At 44.8% G+C, this 25,660-nt stretch overlaps 8 non-coding genes across 8 annotated transcripts; all 8 read left to right on the top strand.

The window, feature by feature from the left end:
- Positions 1 to 1,064: 1,064 nt before the first annotated feature.
- trnal-caa (transfer RNA leucine (anticodon CAA)) lies at positions 1,065 to 1,183 on the top strand. The gene is made up of 2 exons: positions 1,065 to 1,102; positions 1,138 to 1,183. It is a non-coding gene; the product is annotated as a tRNA-Leu (tRNA).
- A 2,123-nt stretch (positions 1,184 to 3,306) lies between these two features.
- trnal-caa (transfer RNA leucine (anticodon CAA)) lies at positions 3,307 to 3,425 on the top strand. The gene is made up of 2 exons: positions 3,307 to 3,344; positions 3,380 to 3,425. It is a non-coding gene; the product is annotated as a tRNA-Leu (tRNA).
- A 4,364-nt stretch (positions 3,426 to 7,789) lies between these two features.
- trnal-caa (transfer RNA leucine (anticodon CAA)) lies at positions 7,790 to 7,908 on the top strand. The gene is made up of 2 exons: positions 7,790 to 7,827; positions 7,863 to 7,908. It is a non-coding gene; the product is annotated as a tRNA-Leu (tRNA).
- Positions 7,909 to 10,032: 2,124 nt separating this feature from the next.
- Positions 10,033 to 10,151, top strand: trnal-caa (transfer RNA leucine (anticodon CAA)). The gene is made up of 2 exons: positions 10,033 to 10,070; positions 10,106 to 10,151. It is a non-coding gene; the product is annotated as a tRNA-Leu (tRNA).
- A 4,364-nt stretch (positions 10,152 to 14,515) lies between these two features.
- On the top strand, positions 14,516 to 14,634 carry trnal-caa (transfer RNA leucine (anticodon CAA)). The gene is made up of 2 exons: positions 14,516 to 14,553; positions 14,589 to 14,634. It is a non-coding gene; the product is annotated as a tRNA-Leu (tRNA).
- Positions 14,635 to 16,758: 2,124 nt separating this feature from the next.
- On the top strand, positions 16,759 to 16,877 carry trnal-caa (transfer RNA leucine (anticodon CAA)). The gene is made up of 2 exons: positions 16,759 to 16,796; positions 16,832 to 16,877. It is a non-coding gene; the product is annotated as a tRNA-Leu (tRNA).
- A 3,244-nt stretch (positions 16,878 to 20,121) lies between these two features.
- On the top strand, positions 20,122 to 20,240 carry trnal-caa (transfer RNA leucine (anticodon CAA)). Its single transcript has 2 exons — positions 20,122 to 20,159; positions 20,195 to 20,240. It is a non-coding gene; the product is annotated as a tRNA-Leu (tRNA).
- Positions 20,241 to 22,364: 2,124 nt separating this feature from the next.
- trnal-caa (transfer RNA leucine (anticodon CAA)) lies at positions 22,365 to 22,483 on the top strand. Its single transcript has 2 exons — positions 22,365 to 22,402; positions 22,438 to 22,483. It is a non-coding gene; the product is annotated as a tRNA-Leu (tRNA).
- Positions 22,484 to 25,660: the final 3,177 nt, after the last annotated feature.

The raw sequence follows: 25,660 nt of genomic DNA, 5'->3' as shown, positions 1-25,660 counted from the left end.
CAATGGCTTAGTGAATTCTGGTCCCTTTCTCGGAGTGTGGGTTCAAAACCCACTCCTAACATTCCTTTTTCATCCGCACAAATTCTCTCACCAGCCTACATTTCCTGACAGGCTCTGATGAAATTTACGCCTGCCACGTTTTACCACATCTTCGCAATTTACGCCTCAATAGAAACACAAGGTACGCCTCCACAACCATGTCCATCACACACAAAACTGCACACGTAATATACCTCATGCATCAAATCTCACTTCTCCCACATTCATGACCCAAACTCCAAACACACCACTTTGAGGAAACTACATTTATTCCTTGCAGCTTGCTGCATTCCACATTGCATTCTAGGATTGCACCTTTCAATGGCATGGCGTACACTGCTGGTTCTCATAACCAGCCCAACTGTTTCAAAGAATGCCACTTCATCTACACAAAAACAACTCACTTCAACTCCCTTATTTTGGCAAATACTTGCAAGGATACCAGTGACTTTAACATTCCAAGTCATCCCCTGATGGGAAGCACAGTACTGACAGACTAGATGCCTTTGATGGCTGGGCCATTCAGGTGGTAATATTCAGAGTAATGCCATTGAACAGGGGCACAGGGGCTGCAAATTCCCTACATTCAATTCCAATATTAGAGCTGCTGCTCATTGTCTGGTGTTCAGCCGTCGCAGGTCCATCACCTTAATGTCATGAAAAGAAAGGCATGTGGATGAGAGGGTGAAATGTCCGCTTTGAAGAATTATTCCCTTCTGATGTGTTTTTTGAAGGACTTGTGTTCCAATGGCAACTGTGTTGTTTGCGTTTGGTGAAGGTGGAGGCAGAAATGTGTCTGAGAAAATGATGTTTGCTGCAAGGTGGTAAAATGGCTGTTGGTGTATAAGAGCTGTGAGTCTTAGGGTTGTTTGTGGAGCAGGAAAGGAGAATTATGGCACTGCCTGTTAAATCAAGCACGAGCAATTGATGGTTGTGCTTTGTCATTGCACAAGAGACAACGGTGTCCTCCAGTTCAGTTAGTGCACAGAATTTGCAGCACACATTGGCAATCCTGAGCAACTGTTGTCAGGATGGCCAAGTGGTCTAAGGCCCCAGATTCAAGGAGTGTGATTCCTTGCCTTGCAATGGCTTGGTGAATTCTGGTTCCTTTCTAGGGGCGTGGGTTCAAATCCCACTCCTGACATTCCTTTTTCAACCGCACAAATGCTCTCGCCAGCCAACATTTCCTGAAAGACTCTGATGAAATTTACGCCTGCCACGTTTTACCACATCTTCGCAATTTAAGCCTCAATACAAACACAAGGTACGCCTCCACGAACATGTCTATGACACACAAAATTTACACGTAACATGCCTTACGCATCAAATCACACTTTTCCCACAAACATGACCCAAACTGCAAACACACCAATGTGAGGAAACTACATTTATTCCTTGCTGCTTGCTGCATTCCACATTGCATTCTAAGACTGCACCTTTCAATGGCATGGCGTACACTGCTGGTTCTCATATCCAGGACAACTGTTTCAAAGAATGACACTTTTTCTACACAAAAACAACTCACTTCAACTCCTTTATTTTGGCAAATACTTGCAAGGATACCAGTGACTTTAACATTCCAATTCATCCCCTGATGGGAAGCACAGTACTGATAGACTAGATGCCTTTGAAAGCTGGGCCGTTCAGTTGGTAATATTCAGAGTAATGCCATTGGCCAGGGGCACAGGGGCTGCAAATTCCTTACATTCAATTCCAATATTAGAGCTGCTGCTCATTGTCTGGTGTTCAGCCATCGCAGGTCCATCACCTTAATGTCATGAAAAGAAAGGCATGTGGATGAGAGGGTGAAATTTCCGCTTTGATGGATTATTCCCTTCTGATGTGTTTTTTGAAGGACTTGTGTTCCAATGGCAACTGTGTTGCTTGCATTTGGTGAAGATGGAGGCAGAAATGTGTCTCAGAAAATGATGTTTGCTGCAAGGTGGTAAAATGGCTGTTGCTGTATAAGAGCTGTGAGTCTGAGGGTTGTTTGTGAAACAGGAAAGTAGAATTATGGCACTGCCTGTTATATCAAGCTCGAGCAATTGATGGTTGTGCTTTCTCATTGCACAAGGGACAACGGTGTGCTCCAGTTCAGTTAGTGTACAGAATTTACAGCACACATTGGCAGCCTTGCACAACTGTTGTCAGGATGGCCGAATGGTCTAAGGCACAAGACTCAAGGAGTGTGATTCCTTGCCTTGCAATGGCTTGAGGAATTCTGGTCCCTTTCTAGTGGGGTGGGTTCAAATCCCACTCCTTACATTCCTTTTTCATCCGCACAAATTCTTTCGCCAGCCTACATTTCCTGACAGGCTCTGCTGAAATTTACGCCTGCCACATTTTACAACATCAACGCTATTTACGCCTCAATACAATCACAACGTACGCCTCCACAACCATGTCCATCACACACAAAACTGCACACGTAATATACCTCATGCATCAAATCACACTTCTCCCACATTTATGACCCAAACTCCAAACACACCACTTTGAGGTAACTACATTTATTACTTGCTGCTTGCTGCATTCCACATTGCATTCTAGGACTGCACCTTACAATGGCATGGCGTGCACTGCTGGTTCTCATAACCAGGACAACTGTTTCAAAGAATGCCACTTCATCTACACAAAAACAACTCACTTCAACTCCCTTACTTTGGCAAGTACTTGCAAGGATACCAGTGACTTTAGAATTCCAATTCATCCCCTGATGAGAAGCATAGTGCTGACAGACTCCAAGCCTTTGAAGGCTGGGCCGTTCAGGTGGTAATTTTCAGAGTAATGCCATTGGCCAGGGGCACAGGGGTGCAAATTCCCTTCGTTCAATTCCCAAATTAGAGCTGCTGCTCATTGTCTGGTGTTCAGCCGTCGCATGTCCATCACCTTAATGTCATGAAAAGAAAGGCATGTGGATGAGAAGTTGATATGTCCGCTTTGAAGGATTATTCCCATCTGCTGTGTTTTTTCAAGGACTTGTGTTCCAATGGCAACTGTGTTGTTTGCGTTTGGTGAAGGTGGAGGCAGAAATGTGTCTGAGAAAATGATGTTTGCTGCAAGGTGGTAAAATGGCTGTTGGTGCATAACAGCTGTGAGTCTGAGGGTTGTTTGTGGAGTAGGAAAGGAGCATTATGGCACTGCACGTTAATTCAAGCACGAGCAATTGATGGTTGTGCTTTGTCATTGCACAAGAGACAACGGTGTCCTCCAGTTCAGTTAGTGCACAGAATTTGCAGCACACATTGGCAATCCTGAGCAACTGTTGTCAGGATGGCCGAGTGGTCTAAGGCGCCAGACTCAAGGAGTGTGATTCCTTGCCTTGCAATGGCTTGGTGAATTCTGGTCCCTTTCTAGGGGCGTGGGTTCAAATCCCACTCCTGACATTCCTTTTTCAACCGCACAAATGCTCTCGCCAGCCTACATTTCCTGACAGGCTCTGATGAAATTTACGCCTGCCACGTTTTACCACTTCTACGCAATTTCAGCCTCAATACAAACACAAGGTACGCCTCCACAAACATGTCTATGACACACAAAATTTACTCGTAATATGCCTTACGCATCAAATCACACTTTTCCCACAAACATGACCCAAACTGCAAACACACCACTCTGAGGAAACTACATTTATTCCTTGCTGCTTGCTGCATTCCACATTGCATTCTAAGACTGCACCTTTCAATGGCATGGCATACACTGCTGGTTCTCATAACCAGGGCAACTGTTTCAAAGAATGCCACTTCTTCTACACAAAATCAACTCACTTCAACTCCCTTATTTTGGCAAATACTTACAAGGATACCAGTGACTTTAACATTCCAATTCATCAACTGATGGGAAGCACAGTACTGACAGACTAGATGCCTTTGATGGCTGGGCCATTCAGGTGGTAATATTCAGAGTAATGCCATTGAACAGGGGGACAGGGGCTGCAAATTCTCTACATTCAATTCCAATATTAGAGCTGCTGCTCATTGTCTGGTGTTCAGCCGTCGCAGGTCCATCACCTTAATGTCATGAAAAGAAAGGCATGTGGATGAGAGGGTGAAATGTCCGCTTTGAAGAATTATTCCCTTCTGACGTGTTTTTTGAAGGACTTGTGTTCCAATGGCAATATGTTGTTTGCATTTGGTGAAGGTGGAGGCAGAAATGTGTCTGAGAAAATGATGTTTGCTGCATGGTGGTAAAATGGCTGTTGGTGTATAAGAGCTGTGGGTCTTAGGGTTGTTTGTGGAGCAGGAAAGGAGAATTATGGCACTGCCTGTTAAATCAAGCACGAGCAATTGATGGTTGTGCTTTGTCATTGCACAAGAGACAACGGTGTGCTCCACTTCAGTTAGTGTACAGAATTTGCAGCACACATCGACAATCCACAGCCACTGTTGTCAGGATGGCCGAGTGGTCTAAGGTGCCGGACTCAAGGAGTGTGATTCCTTGCCTTGCAATGGCTTGGTGAATTCTGATCCCTTTCTAGGGGTGTGGGTTCAAATCCCACTACCGACATTCCTTTTTCATCCGCACAAATTCTCTCACCAGCCTACATTTCCTGACAGGCTCTGCTGAAATTTACGCCTGCCACATTTTACCACATCAACGCTATTTACGCCTCAATACAAACACAAGGTACGCCTCCACAACCATGTCCATCACACACAAAACTGCACACGAAATATACCTCATGCATCAAATCACACTTCTCCCACATTTATGCCCCAAACTCCAACCACTCCACTTTGAGGTAACTACATTTATTCCTTGCTGCTTGCGGCATTCCACATTTCATTCTAGGACTGCACCTTTCAATGGCATGGCGTACACTGCTGGTTCTCATAACCAGGACAACTGTTTCAAAGAATGACACTTCTACTACACAAAAACAACTCACTACAACTCCTTTATTTTGGCATATACTTGCAAGGATACCAGTGACATTAACATTCCAATTCATCCCCTGATGGGAAGCACAGTACTGATAGACTAGATGCCTTTGAAAGCTGGGCCGTTCAGGTGGTAATATTCAGAGTAATGCCATTGGCCAGGGGCACAGGGGTGCAAATTCCCTTCGTTCAATTCCCATATTAGAGCTGCTGCTCATTGTCTGGTGTTCAGCCGTCGCAGGTCCATCACCTTAATGTCATGAAAAGAAAGGCATGTGAATGAGAAGATGAAATGTCCGCTTTGAAGGATTATTCCCTTCTGCTGAGTTTTTTGAAGGACTTGTGTTCCAATGGCAACTGTGTTGTTTGCGTTTGGTGAAGGTGGAGGCAGAAATGTGTCTGAGAAAATGATGTTTGCTGCAAGGTGGTAAAATGGCTGTTGGTGCATAACAGCTGTGAGTCTTAGGGTTGATTTGGAGCAGGAAAGGAGAATTATGGCACTGCCTGTTAAATCAAGCACGAGCAATTGATGGTTGTGCTTTGTCATTGCACAAGAAACAACGGTGTGCTCCACTTCAGTAAGTGTACAGAATTTGCAGCACACATTGACAATCCACAGCCACTGTTGTCAGGATGGCCGAGTGGTCGAAGGCGCCCGACTCAAGGAGTGTGATTCCTTGCCTTGCAATGGCTTAGTGAATTCTGGTCCCTTTCTCGGAGTGTGGGTTCAAAACCCACTCCTAACATTCCTTTTTCATCCGCACAAATTCTCTCACCAGCCTACATTTCCTGACAGGCTCTGCTGAAATTTACGCCTGCCACATTTTACCACATTAACGCTATTTACGCCTCAATACAAACACAAGGTACGCCTCCACAACCATGTCCATCACACACAAAACTGCACACGTAATATACCTCATGCATCAAATCTCACTTCTCCCACAATCATGACCCAAACTCCAACCACACCACTTTGAGGTAACTACATTTATTCCTTGCTGCTTGCTGCATTCCACATTGCATTCTAAGACTACACCTTTCAATGGCATGGCGTACACTGCTGGTTCTCATAACCAGGACAACTGGTTCAAAGAATGCCACTTCTTCTACGCAAAAACAACTCACTTCAACTCCCTTATTTTGGCAAATACTTGCAAGGATACCAGTGACTTTAACATTCCAAGTCATCCCCTGATGGGAAGCACAGTACTGACAGACTAGATGCCTTTGAAGACTGGGACTTTCAGGTGGTAATGTTCAGAGTAATGCCATTGGCCAGGGGCACAGGGGTGCAAATTCCCTTTGTTCAATTCCCATATTAGAGCTGCTGCTCATTGTCTGGTGTTCAGCCGTCGCAGGTCCATCACCTTAATGTCATGAAAAGAAAGGCATGTGAATGAGAAGATGAAATGTCCGCTTTGAAGGATTATTCCCTTCTGCTGAGTTTTTTGAAGGACTTGTGTTCCAATGGCAACTGTGTTGTTTGCGTTTGGTGAAGGTGGAGGCAGAAATGTGTCTGAGAAAATGATGTTTGCTGCAAGGTGGTAAAATGTCTGTTGGTGCATAACAGCTGTGAGTCTTAGGGTTGTTTGTGGAGCAGGAAAGGAGAATTATGGCACTGCCTGTTAAATCAAGCACGAGCAATTGATGGTTGTGCTTTGTCATTGCACAAGAGACAACGGTGTCCTCCAGTTCAGTTAGTGCACAGAATTTGCAGCACACATTGGCAATCCTGAGCAACTGTTGTCAGGATGGCCAAGTGGTCTAAGGCCCCAGACTCAAGGAGTGTGATTCCTTGCCTTGCAATGGCTTGGTGAATTCTGGTCCCTTTCTAGGGGCATGGGTCCAAATCCCACTCCTGACATTCCATTTTCAACCGCACAAATGCTCTCGCCAGCCAACATTTCCTGACAGGCTCTGATGAAATTTACGCCTGCCACGTTTTACCACATCTTCGCAATTTACGCCTCAATAGAAACACAAGGTACGCCTCCACAACCATGTCCATCACACACAAAACTGCACACGTAATATACCTCATGCATCAAATCTCACTTCTCCCACATTCATGACCCAAACTCCAAACACACCACTTTGAGGAAACTACATTTATTCCTTGCAGCTTGCTGCATTCCACATTGCATTCTAGGATTGCACCTTTCAATGGCATGGCGTACACTGCTGGTTCTCATAACCAGCCCAACTGTTTCAAAGAATGCCACTTCATCTACACAAAAACAACTCACTTCAACTCCCTTATTTTGGCAAATACTTGCAAGGATACCAGTGACTTTAACATTCCAAGTCATCCCCTGATGGGAAGCACAGTACTGACAGACTAGATGCCTTTGATGGCTGGGCCATTCAGGTGGTAATATTCAGAGTAATGCCATTGAACAGGGGCACAGGGGCTGCAAATTCCCTACATTCAATTCCAATATTAGAGCTGCTGCTCATTGTCTGGTGTTCAGCCGTCGCAGGTCCATCACCTTAATGTCATGAAAAGAAAGGCATGTGGATGAGAGGGTGAAATGTCCGCTTTGAAGAATTATTCCCTTCTGATGTGTTTTTTGAAGGACTTGTGTTCCAATGGCAACTATGTTGTTTGCGTTTGGTGAAGGTGGAGGCAGAAATGTGTCTGAGAAAATGATGTTTGCTGCAAGGTGGTAAAATGGCTGTTGGTGTATAAGAGCTGTGAGTCTTAGGGTTGTTTGTGGAGCAGGAAAGGAGAATTATGGCACTGCCTGTTAAATCAAGCACGAGCAATTGATGGTTGTGCTTTGTCATTGCACAAGAGACAACGGTGTCCTCCAGTTCAGTTAGTGCACAGAATTTGCAGCACACATTGGCAATCCTGAGCAACTGTTGTCAGGATGGCCAAGTGGTCTAAGGCCCCAGATTCAAGGAGTGTGATTCCTTGCCTTGCAATGGCTTGGTGAATTCTGGTTCCTTTCTAGGGGCGTGGGTTCAAATCCCACTCCTGACATTCCTTTTTCAACCGCACAAATGCTCTCGCCAGCCAACATTTCCTGAAAGACTCTGATGAAATTTACGCCTGCCACGTTTTACCACATCTTCGCAATTTAAGCCTCAATACAAACACAAGGTACGCCTCCACGAACATGTCTATGACACACAAAATTTACACGTAACATGCCTTACGCATCAAATCACACTTTTCCCACAAACATGACCCAAACTGCAAACACACCAATGTGAGGAAACTACATTTATTCCTTGCTGCTTGCTGCATTCCACATTGCATTCTAAGACTGCACCTTTCAATGGCATGGCGTACACTGCTGGTTCTCATATCCAGGACAACTGTTTCAAAGAATGACACTTTTTCTACACAAAAACAACTCACTTCAACTCCTTTATTTTGGCAAATACTTGCAAGGATACCAGTGACTTTAACATTCCAATTCATCCCCTGATGGGAAGCACAGTACTGATAGACTAGATGCCTTTGAAAGCTGGGCCGTTCAGTTGGTAATATTCAGAGTAATGCCATTGGCCAGGGGCACAGGGGCTGCAAATTCCTTACATTCAATTCCAATATTAGAGCTGCTGCTCATTGTCTGGTGTTCAGCCATCGCAGGTCCATCACCTTAATGTCATGAAAAGAAAGGCATGTGGATGAGAGGGTGAAATTTCCGCTTTGATGGATTATTCCCTTCTGATGTGTTTTTTGAAGGACTTGTGTTCCAATGGCAACTGTGTTGCTTGCATTTGGTGAAGATGGAGGCAGAAATGTGTCTCAGAAAATGATGTTTGCTGCAAGGTGGTAAAATGGCTGTTGCTGTATAAGAGCTGTGAGTCTGAGGGTTGTTTGTGAAACAGGAAAGTAGAATTATGGCACTGCCTGTTATATCAAGCTCGAGCAATTGATGGTTGTGCTTTCTCATTGCACAAGGGACAACGGTGTGCTCCAGTTCAGTTAGTGTACAGAATTTACAGCACACATTGGCAGCCTTGCACAACTGTTGTCAGGATGGCCGAATGGTCTAAGGCACAAGACTCAAGGAGTGTGATTCCTAGCCTTGCAATGGCTTGATGAATTCTGGTCTCTTTCTAGTGCTGTGGGTTCAAATCCCACTCCTAACATTCAATTTTCATCTGCACAAATTCTCTCACCAGCCTACATTTCCTGACAGGCTCTGCTGAAATTTACGCCTGCCACATTTTACCACTTCAACGCTATTGACGCCTCAATACAAACACAACGTACGCCTCCACAACCATGACCATCACACACAAAACTGCACACGTAATATACCTCATGCATCAAATCACACTTCTCCCACAATCATGACCCAAACTCCAAACACACCACTTTGAGGAAACTACATTTATCCCTTGCTGCATGCTGCATTCCACATTGCATTCTAGGACTGCACCTTTCAATGGCATGGCGTACACTGCTGGTTCTCATAACCAGGCCAACTGTTTCAAAGAATGCCACTTCTTCTACACAAAAACAACTCACTTCAACTCCCTTATTTTGATAAATACTTACAAGGATACCAGTGACTTTAACATTCCAATTCATCCCCTGATGGGAAGCACAGTACTGACAGACTAGATGCCTTTGATGGCTGGGCCATTCAGGTGGTAATATTCAGAGTAATGCCATTGAACAGGGGCACAGGGGCTGCATATTCCCTACATTCAATTCCAATATTAGAGCTGCTGCTCATTGTCTGGTGTTCAGCCGTCGCACGTCCCTCACCTTAATGTCATGAAAAGAAAGGCATGTGGATGAGAGGGTGAAATGTCCGCTTTGAAGAATTATTCCCCTCTGATGTGTTTTTTGAAGGATTTGTGTTCCAATGGCAACTGTGTTGTTTGCGTTTGGTGAAGGTGGAGGCAGAAATGTGTCTGAGAAAATGATGTTTGCTGCAAGGTGGTAAAATGGCTGTTGGTGCATAACAGCTGTGAGTCTGAGGGTTGTTTGTGGAGTAGGAAAGGAGCATTATGGCACTGCACGTTAATTCAAGCACGAGCAATTGATGGTTGTGCTTTGTCATTGCACAAGAGACAACGGTGTCCTCCAGTTCAGTTAGTGCACAGAATTTGCAGCACACATTGGCAATCCTGAGCAACTGTTGTCAGGATGGCCGAGTGGTCTAAGGCGCCAGACTCAAGGAGTGTGATTCCTTGCCTTGCAATGGCTTGGTGAATTCTGGTCCCTTTCTAGGGGCGTGGGTTCAAATCCCACTCCTGACATTCCTTTTTCAACCGCACAAATGCTCTCGCCAGCCTACATTTCCTGACAGGCTCTGATGAAATTTACGCCTGCCACGTTTTACCACTTCTACGCAATTTCAGCCTCAATACAAACACAAGGTACGCCTCCACAAACATGTCTATGACACACAAAATTTACTCGTAATATGCCTTACGCATCAAATCACACTTTTCCCACAAACATGACCCAAACTGCAAACACACCACTCTGAGGAAACTACATTTATTCCTTGCTGCTTGCTGCATTCCACATTGCATTCTAAGACTGCACCTTTCAATGGCATGGCATACACTGCTGGTTCTCATAACCAGGGCAACTGTTTCAAAGAATGCCACTTCTTCTACACAAAATCAACTCACTTCAACTCCCTTATTTTGGCAAATACTTACAAGGATACCAGTGACTTTAACATTCCAATTCATCAACTGATGGGAAGCACAGTACTGACAGACTAGATGCCTTTGATGGCTGGGCCATTCAGGTGGTAATATTCAGAGTAATGCCATTGAACAGGGGGACAGGGGCTGCAAATTCTCTACATTCAATTCCAATATTAGAGCTGCTGCTCATTGTCTGGTGTTCAGCCGTCGCAGGTCCATCACCTTAATGTCATGAAAAGAAAGGCATGTGGATGAGAGGGTGAAATGTCCGCTTTGAAGAATTATTCCCTTCTGACGTGTTTTTTGAAGGACTTGTGTTCCAATGGCAATATGTTGTTTGCATTTGGTGAAGGTGGAGGCAGAAATGTGTCTGAGAAAATGATGTTTGCTGCATGGTGGTAAAATGGCTGTTGGTGTATAAGAGCTGTGGGTCTTAGGGTTGTTTGTGGAGCAGGAAAGGAGAATTATGGCACTGCCTGTTAAATCAAGCACGAGCAATTGATGGTTGTGCTTTGTCATTGCACAAGAGACAACGGTGTGCTCCACTTCAGTTAGTGTACAGAATTTGCAGCACACATCGACAATCCACAGCCACTGTTGTCAGGATGGCCGAGTGGTCTAAGGTGCCGGACTCAAGGAGTGTGATTCCTTGCCTTGCAATGGCTTGGTGAATTCTGATCCCTTTCTAGGGGTGTGGGTTCAAATCCCACTACCGACATTCCTTTTTCATCCGCACAAATTCTCTCACCAGCCTACATTTCCTGACAGGCTCTGCTGAAATTTACGCCTGCCACATTTTACCACATCAACGCTATTTACGCCTCAATACAAACACAAGGTACGCCTCCACAACCATGTCCATCACACACAAAACTGCACACGAAATATACCTCATGCATCAAATCACACTTCTCCCACATTTATGCCCCAAACTCCAACCACTCCACTTTGAGGTAACTACATTTATTCCTTGCTGCTTGCGGCATTCCACATTTCATTCTAGGACTGCACCTTTCAATGGCATGGCGTACACTGCTGGTTCTCATAACCAGGACAACTGTTTCAAAGAATGACACTTCTACTACACAAAAACAACTCACTACAACTCCTTTATTTTGGCATATACTTGCAAGGATACCAGTGACATTAACATTCCAATTCATCCCCTGATGGGAAGCACAGTACTGATAGACTAGATGCCTTTGAAAGCTGGGCCGTTCAGGTGGTAATATTCAGAGTAATGCCATTGGCCAGGGGCACAGGGGTGCAAATTCCCTTCGTTCAATTCCCATATTAGAGCTGCTGCTCATTGTCTGGTGTTCAGCTGTCGCAGGTCCATCACCTTAATGTCATGAAAAGAAAGGCATGTGAATGAGAAGATGAAATGTCCGCTTTGAAGGATTATTCCCTTCTGCTGAGTTTTTTGAAGGACTTGTGTTCCAATGGCAACTGTGTTGTTTGCGTTTGGTGAAGGTGGAGGCAGAAATGTGTCTGAGAAAATGATGTTTGCTGCAAGGTGGTAAAATGGCTGTTGGTGCATAACAGCTGTGAGTCTTAGGGTTGATTTGGAGCAGGAAAGGAGAATTATGGCACTGCCTGTTAAATCAAGCACGAGCAATTGATGGTTGTGCTTTGTCATTGCACAAGAAACAACGGTGTGCTCCACTTCAGTAAGTGTACAGAATTTGCAGCACACATTGACAATCCACAGCCACTGTTGTCAGGATGGCCGAGTGGTCGAAGGCGCCCGACTCAAGGAGTGTGATTCCTTGCCTTGCAATGGCTTAGTGAATTCTGGTCCCTTTCTCGGAGTGTGGGTTCAAAACCCACTCCTAACATTCCTTTTTCATCCGCACAAATTCTCTCACCAGCCTACATTTCCTGACAGGCTCTGCTGAAATTTACGCCTGCCACATTTTACCACATTAACGCTATTTACGCCTCAATACAAACACAAGGTACGCCTCCACAACCATGTCCATCACACACAAAACTGCACACGTAATATACCTCATGCATCAAATCTCACTTCTCCCACAATCATGACCCAAACTCCAACCACACCACTTTGAGGTAACTACATTTATTCCTTGCTGCTTGCTGCATTCCACATTGCATTCTAAGACTACACCTTTCAATGGCATGGCGTACACTGCTGGTTCTCATAACCAGGACAACTGGTTCAAAGAATGCCACTTCTTCTACGCAAAAACAACTCACTTCAACTCCCTTATTTTGGCAAATACTTGCAAGGATACCAGTGACTTTAACATTCCAAGTCATCCCCTGATGGGAAGCACAGTACTGACAGACTAGATGCCTTTGAAGACTGGGACGTTCAGGTGGTAATGTTCAGAGTAATGCCATTGGCCAGGGGCACAGGGGTGCAAATTCCCTTTGTTCAATTCCCATATTAGAGCTGCTGCTCATTGTCTGGTGTTCAGCCGTCGCAGGTCCATCACCTTAATGTCATGAAAAGAAAGGCATGTGAATGAGAAGATGAAATGTCCGCTTTGAAGGATTATTCCCTTCTGCTGAGTTTTTTGAAGGACTTGTGTTCCAATGGCAACTGTGTTGTTTGCGTTTGGTGAAGGTGGAGGCAGAAATGTGTCTGAGAAAATGATGTTTGCTGCAAGGTGGTAAAATGTCTGTTGGTGCATAACAGCTGTGAGTCTTAGGGTTGTTTGTGGAGCAGGAAAGGAGAATTATGGCACTGCCTGTTAAATCAAGCACGAGCAATTGATGGTTGTGCTTTGTCATTGCACAAGAGACAACGGTGTCCTCCAGTTCAGTTAGTGCACAGAATTTGCAGCACACATTGGCAATCCTGAGCAACTGTTGTCAGGATGGCCAAGTGGTCTAAGGCCCCAGACTCAAGGAGTGTGATTCCTTGCCTTGCAATGGCTTGGTGAATTCTGGTCCCTTTCTAGGGGCATGGGTCCAAATCCCACTCCTGACATTCCATTTTCAACCGCACAAATGCTCTCGCCAGCCAACATTTCCTGACAGGCTCTGATGAAATTTACGCCTGCCACGTTTTACCACATCTTCGCAATTTACGCCTCAATAGAAACACAAGGTACGCCTCCACAACCATGTCCATCACACACAAAACTGCACACGTAATATACCTCATGCATCAAATCTCACTTCTCCCACATTCATGACCCAAACTCCAAACACACCACTTTGAGGAAACTACATTTATTCCTTGCAGCTTGCTGCATTCCACATTGCATTCTAGGATTGCACCTTTCAATGGCATGGCGTACACTGCTGGTTCTCATAACCAGCCCAACTGTTTCAAAGAATGCCACTTCATCTACACAAAAACAACTCACTTCAACTCCCTTATTTTGGCAAATACTTGCAAGGATACCAGTGACTTTAACATTCCAAGTCATCCCCTGATGGGAAGCACAGTACTGACAGACTAGATGCCTTTGATGGCTGGGCCATTCAGGTGGTAATATTCAGAGTAATGCCATTGAACAGGGGCACAGGGGCTGCAAATTCCCTACATTCAATTCCAATATTAGAGCTGCTGCTCATTGTCTGGTGTTCAGCCGTCGCAGGTCCATCACCTTAATGTCATGAAAAGAAAGGCATGTGGATGAGAGGGTGAAATGTCCGCTTTGAAGAATTATTCCCTTCTGATGTGTTTTTTGAAGGACTTGTGTTCCAATGGCAACTGTGTTGTTTGCGTTTGGTGAAGGTGGAGGCAGAAATGTGTCTGAGAAAATGATGTTTGCTGCAAGGTGGTAAAATGGCTGTTGGTGTATAAGAGCTGTGAGTCTTAGGGTTGTTTGTGGAGCAGGAAAGGAGAATTATGGCACTGCCTGTTAAATCAAGCACGAGCAATTGATGGTTGTGCTTTGTCATTGCACAAGAGACAACGGTGTCCTCCAGTTCAGTTAGTGCACAGAATTTGCAGCACACATTGGCAATCCTGAGCAACTGTTGTCAGGATGGCCAAGTGGTCTAAGGCCCCAGATTCAAGGAGTGTGATTCCTTGCCTTGCAATGGCTTGGTGAATTCTGGTTCCTTTCTAGGGGCGTGGGTTCAAATCCCACTCCTGACATTCCTTTTTCAACCGCACAAATGCTCTCGCCAGCCAACATTTCCTGAAAGACTCTGATGAAATTTACGCCTGCCACGTTTTACCACATCTTCGCAATTTAAGCCTCAATACAAACACAAGGTACGCCTCCACGAACATGTCTATGACACACAAAATTTACACGTAACATGCCTTACGCATCAAATCACACTTTTCCCACAAACATGACCCAAACTGCAAACACACCAATGTGAGGAAACTACATTTATTCCTTGCTGCTTGCTGCATTCCACATTGCATTCTAAGACTGCACCTTTCAATGGCATGGCGTACACTGCTGGTTCTCATATCCAGGACAACTGTTTCAAAGAATGACACTTTTTCTACACAAAAACAACTCACTTCAACTCCTTTATTTTGGCAAATACTTGCAAGGATACCAGTGACTTTAACATTCCAATTCATCCCCTGATGGGAAGCACAGTACTGATAGACTAGATGCCTTTGAAAGCTGGGCCGTTCAGTTGGTAATATTCAGAGTAATGCCATTGGCCAGGGGCACAGGGGCTGCAAATTCCTTACATTCAATTCCAATATTAGAGCTGCTGCTCATTGTCTGGTGTTCAGCCATCGCAGGTCCATCACCTTAATGTCATGAAAAGAAAGGCATGTGGATGAGAGGGTGAAATTTCCGCTTTGATGGATTATTCCCTTCTGATGTGTTTTTTGAAGGACTTGTGTTCCAATGGCAACTGTGTTGCTTGCATTTGGTGAAGATGGAGGCAGAAATGTGTCTCAGAAAATGATGTTTGCTGCAAGGTGGTAAAATGGCTGTTGCTGTATAAGAGCTGTGAGTCTGAGGGTTGTTTGTGAAACAGGAAAGTAGAATTATGGCACTGCCTGTTATATCAAGCTCGAGCAATTGATGGTTGTGCTTTCTCATTGCACAAGGGACAACGGTGTGCTCCAGTTCAGTTAGTGTACAGAATTTACAGCACACATTGGCAGCCTTGCACAACTGTTGTCAGGATGGCCGAATGGTCTAAGGCACAAGACTCAAGGAGTGTGATTCCTAGCCTTGCAATGGCTTGATGAATTCTGGTCTCTTTCTAGTGCTGTGGGTTCAAATCCCACTCCTAACATTCCATTTTCATCTGCACAAATTCTCTCGCCAGCCTACATTTCCTGACAGGCTCTGCTGAAATTTACGCCTGCCACATTTTACCACTTCAACGCTATTGACGCCTCAATACAAACACAACGTACGCCTCCACAACCATGACCATCACACACAAAACTGCACACGTAATATACCTCATGCATCAAATCACACTTCTCCCACAATCATGACCCAAACTCCAAACACACCACTTTGAGGAAACTACATTTATCCCTTGCTGCATGCTGCATTCCACATTGCATTCTAGGACTGCACCTTTCAATGGCATGGCGTACACTGCTGGTTCTCATAACCAGGCCAACTGTTTCAAAGAATGCCACTTCTTCTACACAAAAACAACTCACTTCAACTCCCTTATTTTGATAAATACTTACAAGGATACCAGTGACTTTAACATTCCAATTCATCCCCTGATGGGAAGCACAGTACTGACAGACTAGATGCCTTTGATGGCTGGGCCATTCAGGTGGTAATATTCAGAGTAATGCCATTGAACAGGGGCACAGGGGCTGCATATTCCCTACATTCAATTCCAATATTAGAGCTGCTGCTCATTGTCTGGTGTTCAGCCGTCGCACGTCCCTCACCTTAATGTCATGAAAAGAAAGGCATGTGGATGAGAGGGTGAAATGTCCGCTTTGAAGAATTATTCCCCTCTGATGTGTTTTTTGAAGGATTTGTGTTCCAATGGCAACTGTGTTGTTTGCGTTTGGTGAAGGTGGAGGCAGAAATGTGTCTGAGAAAATGATGTTTGCTGCAAGGTGGTAAAATGGCTGTTGGTGTATAAGAGCTGTGTGTCTTAGGGTTGTTTGTGGAGCAGGAAAGGAGAATTATGGCACTGCCTGTTAAATCAAGCACGAGCAATTGATGGTTGTGCTTTGTCATTGCACAAGAGACAAAGGTGTGCTCCACTTCAGTTAGTGTACAGAATTTGCAGCACACATTGGCAATCATGAGCAACTGTTGTCAGGATGGCTGAGTGGTCTAAGGTGCCAGACTCAAGGAGTGTGATTCCTTGCCTTGCAATGGCATGGTGAATTCTGGTCCCTTTCTAGGGGTGTGGGTTCAAATCCCACTCCTGACATTCCTTTTTCAACCGCACAAATGCTCTCGCCAGCCTACATTTCCTGACAGGCTCTGATGAAATTTACGCCTGCCACGTTTTACCACTTCTACGCTATTTACGCCTCAATACAAACACAAGGTACGCCTCCACAACCATGTCCATCACACACAAAACTGCACACGGAATATACCTCATGCATCAAATCACACTTCTCCCACATTTATGACCCAAACTCCAACCACACCACTTTGAGGTAACTACATTTATTACTTGCTGCTTGCTGCATTCCACATTGCATTCTAGGACTGCACCTTACAATGGCATGGCGTACACTGCTGGTTCTCATAACCAGGACAACTGTTTCAAAGAATGCCACTTCTTCTAGACAAAAACAACTCACTTCAACTCCCTTACTTTGGCAAGTACTTGCAAGGATACCAGTGACTTTAACATTCCAATTCATCCCCTGATGGGAAGCACAGTACTGATAGACTAGATGCCTTTGAAAGCTGGGCCGTTCAGTTGGTAATATTCAGAGTAATGCCATTGGACAGGGGCACAGGGGTGCAAATTCCCTTCGTTCAATTCCCATATTAGAGCTGCTGCTCATTGTCTGGTGTTCAGCCGTCGCAGGTCCATCACCTTAATGTCATGAAAAGAAAGGCATGTGGATGAGAAGATGAAATGTACGCTTTGAAGGATTATGCCCATCTGCTGTGTTTTTTGAAGGACTTGTGTTCCAATGGCAACAGTGTTGTTTGCGTTTGGTGAAGGTGGAGGCAGAAATGTGTCTGAGAAAATGATGTTTGCTGCAAGGTGGTAAAATGGCTGTTGGTGCATAACAGCTGTGAGTCTTAGGGTTGTTTGTGGAGCAGGAAAGGAGAATTATGGCACTGCCTGTTAAATCAAGCACGAGCAATTGATGGTTGTGCTTTGTCATTGCACAAGAGACAACGGTGTCCTCCAGTTCAGTTAGTGCACAGAATTTGTAGCACACATTGGCAATCCTGAGCAACTGTTGTCAGGATGGCCAAGTGGTCTAAGGCCCCAGACTCAAGGAGTGTTATCCCTTGCCTTGCAATGGCTTGGTGAATTCTGGTCCCTTTCTAGGGGCATGGGTCCAAATCCCACTCCTGACATTCCTTTTTCAACCGCACAAATGCTCTCGCCAGCCAACATTTCCTGACAGGCTCTGATGAAATTTACGCCTGCCACGTTTTACCACATCTTCGCAATTTAATCCTCAATACAAACACAAGGTACGCCTCCACGAACATGTCTATGACACACAAAATTTACACGTAACATGCCTCATGCATCAAATCACACTTCTCCCACAATCATGACCCAAACTCCAACCACACCACTTTGAGGTAACTACATTTATTCCTTGCTGCTTGCTGCATTCCACATTGCATTCTAAGACTACACCTTTCAATGGCATGGCGTACACTGCTGGTTCTCATAACCAGGACAACTGGTTCAAAGAATGCCACTTCTTCTACGCAAAAACAACTCACTTCAACTCCCTTATTTTGGCAAATACTTGCAAGGATACCAGTGACTTTAACATTCCAAGTCATCCCCTGATGGGAAGCACAGTACTGACAGACTAGATGCCTTTGAAGACTGGGACTTTCAGGTGGTAATGTTCAGAGTAATGCCATTGGCCAGGGGCACAGGGGTGCAAATTCCCTTTGTTCAATTCCCATATTAGAGCTGCTGCTCATTGTCTGGTGTTCAGCCGTCGCAGGTCCATCACCTTAATGTCATGAAAAGAAAGGCATGTGAATGAGAAGATGAAATGTCCGCTTTGAAGGATTATTCCCTTCTGCTGAGTTTTTTGAAGGACTTGTGTTCCAATGGCAACTGTGTTGTTTGCGTTTGGTGAAGGTGGAGGCAGAAATGTGTCTGAGAAAATGATGTTTGCTGCAAGGTGGTAAAATGTCTGTTGGTGCATAACAGCTGTGAGTCTTAGGGTTGTTTGTGGAGCAGGAAAGGAGAATTATGGCACTGCCTGTTAAATCAAGCACGAGCAATTGATGGTTGTGCTTTGTCATTGCACAAGAGACAACGGTGTCCTCCAGTTCAGTTAGTGCACAGAATTTGCAGCACACATTGGCAATCCTGAGCAACTGTTGTCAGGATGGCCAAGTGGTCTAAGGCCCCAGACTCAAGGAGTGTGATTCCTTGCCTTGCAATGGCTTGGTGAATTCTGGTCCCTTTCTAGGGGCATGGGTCCAAATCCCACTCCTGACATTCCATTTTCAACCGCACAAATGCTCTCGCCAGCCAACATTTCCTGACAGGCTCTGATGAAATTTACGCCTGCCACGTTTTACCACATCTTCGCAATTTACGCCTCAATAGAAACACAAGGTACGCCTCCACAACCATGTCCATCACACACAAAACTGCACACGTAATATACCTCATGCATCAAATCTCACTTCTCCCACATTCATGACCCAAACTCCAAACACACCACTTTGAGGAAACTACATTTATTCCTTGCAGCTTGCTGCATTCCACATTGCATTCTAGGATTGCACCTTTCAATGGCATGGCGTACACTGCTGGTTCTCATAACCAGCCCAACTGTTTCAAAGAATGCCACTTCATCTACACAAAAACAACTCACTTCAACTCCCTTATTTTGGCAAATACTTGCAAGGATACCAGTGACTTTAACATTCCAAGTCATCCCCTGATGGGAAGCACAGTACTGACAGACTAGATGCCTTTGATGGCTGGGCCATTCAGGTGGTAATATTCAGAGTAATGCCATTGAACAGGGGCACAGGGGCTGCAAATTCCCTACATTCAATTCCAATATTAGAGCTGCTGCTCATTGTCTGGTGTTCAGCCGTCGCAGGTCCATCACCTTAATGTCATGAAAAGAAAGGCATGTGGATGAGAGGGTGAAATGTCCGCTTTGAAGAATTATTCCCTTCTGATGTGTTTTTTGAAGGACTTGTGTTCCAATGGCAACTATGTTGTTTGCGTTTGGTGAAGGTGGAGGCAGAAATGTGTCTGAGAAAATGATGTTTGCTGCAAGGTGGTAAAATGGCTGTTGGTGTATAAGAGCTGTGAGTCTTAGGGTTGTTTGTGGAGCAGGAAAGGAGAATTATGGCACTGCCTGTTAAATCAAGCACGAGCAATTGATGGTTGTGCTTTGTCATTGCACAAGAGACAACGGTGTCCTCCAGTTCAGTTAGTGCACAGAATTTGCAGCACACATTGGCAATCCTGAGCAACTGTTGTCAGGATGGCCAAGTGGTCTAAGGCCCCAGATTCAAGGAGTGTGATTCCTTGCCTTGCAATGGCTTGGTGAATTCTGGTTCCTTTCTAGGGGCGTGGGTTCAAATCCCACTCCTGACATTCCTTTTTCAACCGCACAAATGCTCTCGCCAGCCAACATTTCCTGAAAGACTCTGATGAAATTTACGCCTGCCACGTTTTACCACATCTTCGCAATTTAAGCCTCAATACAAACACAAGGTACGCCTCCACGAACATGTCTATGACACACAAAATTTACACGTAACATGCCTTACGCATCAAATCACACTTTTCCCACAAACATGACCCAAACTGCAAACACACCAATGTGAGGAAACTACATTTATTCCTTGCTGCTTGCTGCATTCCACATTGCATTCTAAGACTGCACCTTTCAATGGCATGGCGTACACTGCTGGTTCTCATATCCAGGACAACTGTTTCAAAGAATGACACTTTTTCTACACAAAAACAACTCACTTCAACTCCTTTATTTTGGCAAATACTTGCAAGGATACCAGTGACTTTAACATTCCAATTCATCCCCTGATGGGAAGCACAGTACTGATAGACTAGATGCCTTTGAAAGCTGGGCCGTTCAGTTGGTAATATTCAGAGTAATGCCATTGGCCAGGGGCACAGGGGCTGCAAATTCCTTACATTCAATTCCAATATTAGAGCTGCTGCTCATTGTCTGGTGTTCAGCCATCGCAGGTCCATCACCTTAATGTCATGAAAAGAAAGGCATGTGGATGAGAGGGTGAAATTTCCGCTTTGATGGATTATTCCCTTCTGATGTGTTTTTTGAAGGACTTGTGTTCCAATGGCAACTGTGTTGCTTGCATTTGGTGAAGATGGAGGCAGAAATGTGTCTCAGAAAATGATGTTTGCTGCAAGGTGGTAAAATGGCTGTTGCTGTATAAGAGCTGTGAGTCTGAGGGTTGTTTGTGAAACAGGAAAGTAGAATTATGGCACTGCCTGTTATATCAAGCTCGAGCAATTGATGGTTGTGCTTTCTCATTGCACAAGGGACAACGGTGTGCTCCAGTTCAGTTAGTGTACAGAATTTACAGCACACATTGGCAGCCTTGCACAACTGTTGTCAGGATGGCCGAATGGTCTAAGGCACAAGACTCAAGGAGTGTGATTCCTAGCCTTGCAATGGCTTGATGAATTCTGGTCTCTTTCTAGTGCTGTGGGTTCAAATCCCACTCCTAACATTCAATTTTCATCTGCACAAATTCTCTCACCAGCCTACATTTCCTGACAGGCTCTGCTGAAATTTACGCCTGCCACATTTTACCACTTCAACGCTATTGACGCCTCAATACAAACACAACGTACGCCTCCACAACCATGACCATCACACACAAAACTGCACACGTAATATACCTCATGCATCAAATCACACTTCTCCCACAATCATGACCCAAACTCCAAACACACCACTTTGAGGAAACTACATTTATCCCTTGCTGCATGCTGCATTCCACATTGCATTCTAGGACTGCACCTTTCAATGGCATGGCGTACACTGCTGGTTCTCATAACCAGGCCAACTGTTTCAAAGAATGCCACTTCTTCTACACAAAAACAACTCACTTCAACTCCCTTATTTTGATAAATACTTACAAGGATACCAGTGACTTTAACATTCCAATTCATCCCCTGATGGGAAGCACAGTACTGACAGACTAGATGCCTTTGATGGCTGGGCCATTCAGGTGGTAATATTCAGAGTAATGCCATTGAACAGGGGCACAGGGGCTGCATATTCCCTACATTCAATTCCAATATTAGAGCTGCTGCTCATTGTCTGGTGTTCAGCCGTCGCACGTCCCTCACCTTAATGTCATGAAAAGAAAGGCATGTGGATGAGAGGGTGAAATGTCCGCTTTGAAGAATTATTCCCCTCTGATGTGTTTTTTGAAGGATTTGTGTTCCAATGGCAACTGTGTTGTTTGCGTTTGGTGAAGGTGGAGGCAGAAATGTGTCTGAGAAAATGATGTTTGCTGCAAGGTGGTAAAATGGCTGTTGGTGCATAACAGCTGTGAGTCTGAGGGTTGTTTGTGGAGTAGGAAAGGAGCATTATGGCACTGCACGTTAATTCAAGCACGAGCAATTGATGGTTGTGCTTTGTCATTGCACAAGAGACAACGGTGTCCTCCAGTTCAGTTAGTGCACAGAATTTGCAGCACACATTGGCAATCCTGAGCAACTGTTGTCAGGATGGCCGAGTGGTCTAAGGCGCCAGACTCAAGGAGTGTGATTCCTTGCCTTGCAATGGCTTGGTGAATTCTGGTCCCTTTCTAGGGGCGTGGGTTCAAATCCCACTCCTGACATTCCTTTTTCAACCGCACAAATGCTCTCGCCAGCCTACATTTCCTGACAGGCTCTGATGAAATTTACGCCTGCCACGTTTTACCACTTCTACGCAATTTCAGCCTCAATACAAACACAAGGTACGCCTCCACAAACATGTCTATGACACACAAAATTTACTCGTAATATGCCTTACGCATCAAATCACACTTTTCCCACAAACATGACCCAAACTGCAAACACACCACTCTGAGGAAACTACATTTATTCCTTGCTGCTTGCTGCATTCCACATTGCATTCTAAGACTGCACCTTTCAATGGCATGGCATACACTGCTGGTTCTCATAACCAGGGCAACTGTTTCAAAGAATGCCACTTCTTCTACACAAAATCAACTCACTTCAACTCCCTTATTTTGGCAAATACTTACAAGGATACCAGTGACTTTAACATTCCAATTCATCAACTGATGGGAAGCACAGTACTGACAGACTAGATGCCTTTGATGGCTGGGCCATTCAGGTGGTAATATTCAGAGTAATGCCATTGAACAGGGGGACAGGGGCTGCAAATTCTCTACATTCAATTCCAATATTAGAGCTGCTGCTCATTGTCTGGTGTTCAGCCGTCGCAGGTCCATCACCTTAATGTCATGAAAAGAAAGGCATGTGGATGAGAGGGTGAAATGTCCGCTTTGAAGAATTATTCCCTTCTGACGTGTTTTTTGAAGGACTTGTGTTCCAATGGCAATATGTTGTTTGCATTTGGTGAAGGTGGAGGCAGAAATGTGTCTGAGAAAATGATGTTTGCTGCATGGTGGTAAAATGGCTGTTGGTGTATAAGAGCTGTGGGTCTTAGGGTTGTTTGTGGAGCAGGAAAGGAGAATTATGGCACTGCCTGTTAAATCAAGCACGAGCAATTGATGGTTGTGCTTTGTCATTGCACAAGAGACAACGGTGTGCTCCACTTCAGTTAGTGTACAGAATTTGCAGCACACATCGACAATCCACAGCCACTGTTGTCAGGATGGCCGAGTGGTCTAAGGTGCCGGACTCAAGGAGTGTGATTCCTTGCCTTGCAATGGCTTGGTGAATTCTGATCCCTTTCTAGGGGTGTGGGTTCAAATCCCACTACCGACATTCCTTTTTCATCCGCACAAATTCTCTCACCAGCCTACATTTCCTGACAGGCTCTGCTGAAATTTACGCCTGCCACATTTTACCACATCAACGCTATTTACGCCTCAATACAAACACAAGGTACGCCTCCACAACCATGTCCATCACACACAAAACTGCACACGAAATATACCTCATGCATCAAATCACACTTCTCCCACATTTATGCCCCAAACTCCAACCACTCCACTTTGAGGTAACTACATTTATTCCTTGCTGCTTGCGGCATTCCACATTTCATTCTAGGACTGCACCTTTCAATGGCATGGCGTACACTGCTGGTTCTCATAACCAGGACAACTGTTTCAAAGAATGACACTTCTACTACACAAAAACAACTCACTACAACTCCTTTATTTTGGCATATACTTGCAAGGATACCAGTGACATTAACATTCCAATTCATCCCCTGATGGGAAGCACAGTACTGATAGACTAGATGCCTTTGAAAGCTGGGCCGTTCAGGTGGTAATATTCAGAGTAATGCCATTGGCCAGGGGCACAGGGGTGCAAATTCCCTTCGTTCAATTCCCATATTAGAGCTGCTGCTCATTGTCTGGTGTTCAGCCGTCGCAGGTCCATCACCTTAATGTCATGAAAAGAAAGGCATGTGAATGAGAAGATGAAATGTCCGCTTTGAAGGATTATTCCCTTCTGCTGAGTTTTTTGAAGGACTTGTGTTCCAATGGCAACTGTGTTGTTTGCGTTTGGTGAAGGTGGAGGCAGAAATGTGTCTGAGAAAATGATGTTTGCTGCAAGGTGGTAAAATGGCTGTTGGTGCATAACAGCTGTGAGTCTTAGGGTTGATTTGGAGCAGGAAAGGAGAATTATGGCACTGCCTGTTAAATCAAGCACGAGCAATTGATGGTTGTGCTTTGTCATTGCACAAGAAACAACGGTGTGCTCCACTTCAGTAAGTGTACAGAATTTGCAGCACACATTGACAATCCACAGCCACTGTTGTCAGGATGGCCGAGTGGTCGAAGGCGCCCGACTCAAGGAGTGTGATTCCTTGCCTTGCAATGGCTTAGTGAATTCTGGTCCCTTTCTCGGAGTGTGGGTTCAAAACCCACTCCTAACATTCCTTTTTCATCCGCACAAATTCTCTCACCAGCCTACATTTCCTGACAGGCTCTGCTGAAATTTACGCCTGCCACATTTTACCACATTAACGCTATTTACGCCTCAATACAAACACAAGGTACGCCTCCACAACCATGTCCATCACACACAAAACTGCACACGTAATATACCTCATGCATCAAATCTCACTTCTCCCACAATCATGACCCAAACTCCAACCACACCACTTTGAGGTAACTACATTTATTCCTTGCTGCTTGCTGCATTCCACATTGCATTCTAAGACTACACCTTTCAATGGCATGGCGTACACTGCTGGTTCTCATAACCAGGACAACTGGTTCAAAGAATGCCACTTCTTCTACGCAAAAACAACTCACTTCAACTCCCTTATTTTGGCAAATACTTGCAAGGATACCAGTGACTTTAACATTCCAAGTCATCCCCTGATGGGAAGCACAGTACTGACAGACTAGATGCCTTTGAAGACTGGGACGTTCAGGTGGTAATGTTCAGAGTAATGCCATTGGCCAGGGGCACAGGGGTGCAAATTCCCTTTGTTCAATTCCCATATTAGAGCTGCTGCTCATTGTCTGGTGTTCAGCCGTCGCAGGTCCATCACCTTAATGTCATGAAAAGAAAGGCATGTGAATGAGAAGATGAAATGTCCGCTTTGAAGGATTATTCCCTTCTGCTGAGTTTTTTGAAGGACTTGTGTTCCAATGGCAACTGTGTTGTTTGCGTTTGGTGAAGGTGGAGGCAGAAATGTGTCTGAGAAAATGATGTTTGCTGCAAGGTGGTAAAATGTCTGTTGGTGCATAACAGCTGTGAGTCTTAGGGTTGTTTGTGGAGCAGGAAAGGAGAATTATGGCACTGCCTGTTAAATCAAGCACGAGCAATTGATGGTTGTGCTTTGTCATTGCACAAGAGACAAC

Source organism: Cetorhinus maximus, chromosome 12 (genome assembly GCF_964194155.1).
Source record: "Cetorhinus maximus chromosome 12, sCetMax3.hap1.1, whole genome shotgun sequence".
NCBI classification, from domain to species: Eukaryota; Metazoa; Chordata; class Chondrichthyes; order Lamniformes; family Cetorhinidae; genus Cetorhinus; species Cetorhinus maximus.
The sequence above is the reverse complement of the archived record's forward strand: the minus strand, read 5'-3'. Positions and strand labels throughout refer to the sequence as shown.